This window comes from Rattus rattus, chromosome 13, assembly GCF_011064425.1.
Source record: "Rattus rattus isolate New Zealand chromosome 13, Rrattus_CSIRO_v1, whole genome shotgun sequence".
Lineage (NCBI taxonomy): Eukaryota > Metazoa > Chordata > Mammalia > Rodentia > Muridae > Rattus > Rattus rattus.
Window position 1 is genome coordinate 70,202,575 of NC_046166.1, and position 5,764 is coordinate 70,208,338.

Genomic DNA, 5,764 nt, shown 5'->3' on the forward strand with positions numbered 1-5,764 from the left:
AGCACTGGCTTTACTGGACAGCGTGGTTTAGTCACTGCAGGCTCAGTTCAAACCAGGATGACCTCCAGCTGCCCATGAAGGGCATTTTAGACTCATCACAGCTCCACACGATGACTGTGCTGGCCTCCCTGAGTCCTTCCCCAGAGGACAGATGACAGATAAACACGTGGTCGTGGGCAGAGAAGACCAGGGCCTGACCACGCAGCCTGTGGATGCCCCTTTCTTCCAGATCACAAGGGCAGAGCTGAGCACAGCTGCCAGCCTCCCCTTCCCGGTCAGAGGGAGATCTCCGGGCCAGAGCCTGGGTGTATTCTTTGTACTTCTGTCCTGTATTCCTGTTAGGCAAACTATAGATAAAAAGCTGGCTTTTAGGCCATTCAAGAGCACCGTCACCTGAGATACTGTTCCACAGACCCACAAGTGACCTTGATAACCAGGTTAGAGCTCAGAACCCTTACTTTGTCATGCTTTTACCAAAAAACCTCCAAATCTCACCATGGGAGTGACACAGCATACCTGGTCTTCTCCATAAACGATCTCCTTTCCTACATGGTATCTTCAAAGACCTCTGAGGTCCACTGCAGCAGGAGAGTGGTACAGTCTCTACCAGGTACAGTCTCTGCCAGGTGCAGTCTCCACCAGATGCAATCTCCACCAGGTGCAGTCTCCACCACATGCAGCCTCCACCAGGTGCAGCCTCCGCCAGGTGCAGCCTCCGCCAGGTGCAGCCTCCGCCAGGTGCAGTCTCCACCAGGTGCAGTCTCCACCAGGTGCAATCTCCACCAGGTGCAATCTCCACCAAGTGCAGTCTCTACCAGGTGCAGTCTCCGCCAGTTGCAGTCTCCACCATCTCCATCTCCTTCATCACTAGATCTCTTTAGTCCAAGATCAGACACACCAGCCACCTCAGCCCTAGAGAGCTGTGGGCATTTCCCTTGAGTCTCTGTGGGATACTGGGGGCTTAGGCCCTGTGCTTCTATTGTGGCTATCATGCCCTCGTTTCTATCAACATCTCTTTCTGCAGGAAGGAAAGCTTATTCTCAGAGCTGTCTGGGTCTTTTGAAATCATACTCATTGGGATGAAATACTTGGTCATTATAAAAAAAAGAAATCAGATGTAAGTATGTGGAATGTCATGAAAGTCCAGTTTCTTCTCCCTGGTAATGTGGGTGCAGGAGGTCTTATTAGACAGGCAACATAAAGTCTATGAATCAGAGCTGTACTCCCCAAAGACCAGCTGGGGCACCTTATTTCTGCCCCTTGCCCATGGAGCCACACACAAAGCTCCTTCCATATCCGAGGGGCTACTTTTCCTGTACGAGGGCAGGAGCACTAGTCTGAACTCTCCCTTGCTCTCAGAAAGCTGTAACCAATGTTTCTGTGTTGGAGGTACAGCCCTGGGTAAGTCTCAGGCAGCTCTAGGCAGGCACATCTGGCTTTGAGGAACTTCAGCAGGCTGGGCCACATCCTGAGCTCTCAGATGTGTTCTGTGTCTCACCTAGACTGAGCCCCTGCCTGTGGCTGTCTACCCATCCATCTGCCTTTGGCTAAGGGTTCTGCCTGCCGCTCTGCCTTGGCCCCAGCCAATCTGTGTTTGAATTCTGTTCCTGGCTGAGACCACCTAAGGCACAATTATTTTCAGAAAGCCTCTTCCCAAGTCACCCCTGGCCTCTATTTACAATATTTTGATGAAATGACCAATGCAAGGAGACACCATTTATTACGTCCACGTCCATTGACCACACCCTTCCAAACTCTAGAAAAGGAGACCTTGGCATTTGTTCTTCACAGATTTGCTTCATCCTGTCCCTGGGCTCCAGACCTGCTAGTCCTTAGAGGAGGCCCACCCTCCTCCAGCCAGCTCTGCCAGCCCTTCTTGTGACACAGGTTCCTGCTTTCTTAGTAAGCTTGGACCACTGGTGCCAATTATCACAGACCATGCAGCTCGACTGTCACGTCCAGGCTTGGGCCTGGAAGTCCAAGATCAAACAGTCAGGAGATCGGATCTGGAGGCTACCTGATTCAGAGTGGGAACTTTTCGGTATGTCCTCATGTGATGGTGGCGCGGGTGGGGGGGGGAGGGTCAAGTTTCCTGTCTCCTCGTCTGCATTGATCCCATCGGGAACTCCGCCCTCATGACCTACACTACCCCAACCTGGTCCTGGTGACCCCACCGATTGGCACCATCAGTTTGGTTAAGGATAGAATATGGGATAGAATTATTTGAAGACACACATATTCATTGTATAGTCCTATTTCTGTGCTATGCAATAAGGGCATTGTCCTGGGCCGACCAGTACCTGGTGATCATAGACCCTCCCCCAACAGAGAGCTGCCGGTCCTTTTCTAGCCTGGAGGCTGTCTAGAGTCAGGACAGAGCTGTGCCAAGGGTGAGGAGCCCTAACTGCAGCAGGACAGTGGGTATAATGTCTCCCGTCTCTGAACACCAAGGACTTCATTCATATCTGCTATCTCCTCTAATTATCAGATGGTGCCCTAAGCAAGGACGTGTCTTACAGCTTTCTTCACGTAAGGAGATTAATTTGGGTGTGAAGAGGGAGAATGGCTTTCAAAAGTCTAAACAGATAGCGGCAGAAGAGGTAGATAGCTCCTCCTATAGGCAGGGTACCCCCACCTCTGTCTCGGCCTCTGCTGTCAAGCACACACATGGTCTCATCATTGCTTACACAGATAGAGGGACATGGGAGAGCCCTACCCACTGGGGATAAGCCCTGTGTGGGGTGGTAGTGCCTGGTTGTGTCACATGATGCAGACTCATGTGGTGTTCTGCTGAGGCAGGGCCCGTGGGAGGAACACGTGATGTTTGGAGGGAGTATAAATAGGACCCAGAAGACGGTGACACAGTGACAGACAGGACGCTTCCATAGCTAGCTTTGCAATGCTTCGCTGGTCTCTCGTGCCTGGTGGTCTTCGCTGCTTCATTGAGAGAAGCACGGCAGAGAACTCCTGGCGTCCCGGCTGATTCTGGTTGCTCCCACTACCTTGTGTTGATTCGGCAGAGGCCTGGCTGTTTCTGGTGAATTGTGCCACCACTGCTGATTCGTGTTTGGTATCCTGACACTACTGAACTGGACTGCTGGTGCGCTGACAAACAGAGATTGAAATTATCCCCAAAGCACTACTTCTAAATGGGTCCACATCCCCTTGTCCTATTTATTATCTTTCCCCCCCTACCCTTAGATGGTGGGCTAGAAAGGTGGTTGAAGCATTTGAGAACCCATATTAAAAATGGGTTTAAAAAAAAATCTAAACCTGCATCTCTGTGGCTCTGGCCTGTACCTTAAGAAATAGACCGGTTAGGGGCCCGCAGAGATGGCTCAGAAGTTAAGAGCACTGTCTGCTCTTTCCGAAGACCCAGGACCAATTCCCAATACCCACATGGTGATTAAAAACTGCCTATAATTCTAGTTCTAAAAGATCTACTGCTCTCCTCTGGCCTCCCTAGGTACCAGACTTGCATGTGACACAGAGAGTTACATGATGCAGACAAAACATCCATACACATATAAATAATAAAATTATTTTTAAAGTTACTCTTAAAATCTACTGGTTAGTAAAACACTAAATTAATTTTTATAGTAGGCTGAGAAACCTGGCTGGGAAATGTTATTCATTAAAACATGACTGGGGGGCTGGAGAGATGTCTCAGTGATTAAGAGTCCTACTGACTGTTCTTCCAGAGGTCCTGAGTTCAATTCCCACAACCCATCATGACTCACAACCATCTGTAATGGGATCCAGTGTCCACTTCTGGTGTGTCTGAAGACAGTGTACTTACATAAAGCAAATAAGTAAATCTGAAAAAACAAAAACAAAAACGTGACGGGATTTTTGCCTCTACACAAGACAGAATATCAGGGTCCAGAGCTCCCGTGAAGTAGTTAACAATAGTCAGTCATAGGGAAGAACCACGGTTCAATTCCTCTAGACATCTCAGTAGCTGGCAGCAGTATACAGACATACATGCAGGCGAAATATTCACATACATAAAAATTATTCATTTTTAGAAATCCCTGCTAGGCAGGGTGGCACACACCTGTGATGCCAGAAAGGGGGTGTGTACACACACACACACACACACACACACACACACACACATGAAAGACAAGGTGGAGGGTTAATAAAGCCCTGTACTAGAACTAAAACCCACTGAAACTGGCTGAAACACCCGGGAGTCTTGCTGAATACGCACCACTTCTGACAGTGAGCACTGGGAAATGTTGCTGACCACATCTGCAGGTCAGGAGAGGGGAGACTGCAAAGTGGTTTCTCCCCAACCCCCGAAAAATTTATAGATTCAATGTAATCCCAATTAAAATTCAGCATATCTTTTTAGGAGAGCTGTTCTAAAATCCGTATGCAAATGAGAAAACAGACTGAACTAACAGTTTTGAGGAAGAAGGGAACATTTAAATAGTCATATTACCTGGTCTCAATTATTATCATAAAGAAGTGTGGCATTAGTTAACTGTGGCACACGTCTTTAATCCCAGCTCTCAGGAGGCAGAAGCAGGTGGATTTCCAAATTGGTGGACAGCCTGGTCCACAGAAGTGAGTTCCAGGTCAGCCAGGCAATGATCTCAAACTTAAGAAGCCTGCCCTTTGAAAGACAGTTATGATAGACTGAAAACACCAGGTGCAGGCTGGAAATAAATATTTACAAACCTCACATCTGATAAGGAACTTTTATCTGGACTATTTAAAGAATTCTTGAAACAACGATTGGAAAAGCAAACATCTCAAAAGGAAGGAAGGAAGGAGGGAGGGAGGAGATTTAAACATACACTTCAGCATGAGACGATACTTGGATGGCGAAGGGCACACTAAACTCTAACCAAAACCATTAGTTATTAGGGAAGTGCGACTTTAACCAATAAGCTATCCCTGTGCACCTGCTGAGATGCCTAACACCTAACTGTGGTAAGCGACGCTGAACTCTGGAACTGGATTCTCCATGGACTGCTGGTGATGTGTGGAACAAGACGATCGCTTTGAGAAAATGTTTTCCCTAATCTTTAAAGTTAAGTGAGTATCAGCCATGTGAACCAGCTATTTCGCTCTTGGGTGTTTTCCAGGGAGAAACTTGCACGGGCTATTAAAATGGTTTGGACGTCAAGGCGTTCTAGCCAAGCCTAAGGATCTGAATTCAGTTCCTGGGAGCCACATAGTAGAAGAAGAGAGAGACAGATTCCTACAGGTTACGCACGCACGCACGCATGCACCCACGCACTAAAAAACCAAAATGTTTCAAAACCTTCCAGCTGCCTCTTCTGCAGCTGCCTGTGTGCTCCTTCAGCACGGACCTGGTGTCTCTTTTATGAAGTGGCAGCTGAGGAGACTCCGGTGCTCACCATGGCTGACAAGAAACTCGAAGGAATTGAGACTGAGAGCAAGGGTCATATTAATTTGGAGGTGGTGGGGCAGCGTGGTTCCGTGGGGCAGTCGAAGGTTAGGAGGCAGACAGCACGTAGTATAACTCAGGAAAACCTACTAATGAGGTTTTGTCAACGAGGCCGATCAGATTCCGATGTGATGGGCAACCAATCAATGAAACAGACAAGCCTGCGGAGTTGGAAATGGGGGATGAGGGGATGATTGGGGTGTTCCAGCAGCAGACAGGAGGCGTTTACTGGAAAAGGGAACCTGTTACTTCCCTCCAGAATTTTGTTACAGACCAAATACCTCAAGAGCTACTCGAGCCGCAAGAGTCACGAGAGCTCTCACTCTCAACTAGAAAGCTTAG

The 5,764-nt window shown here is 48.3% G+C and overlaps 1 pseudogene; it reads left to right on the plus strand.

Annotated features, from left to right (window-relative positions):
• Positions 1–5,373: 5,373 nt before the first annotated feature.
• On the plus strand, positions 5,374–5,764 carry LOC116914359 (annotated as a pseudogene).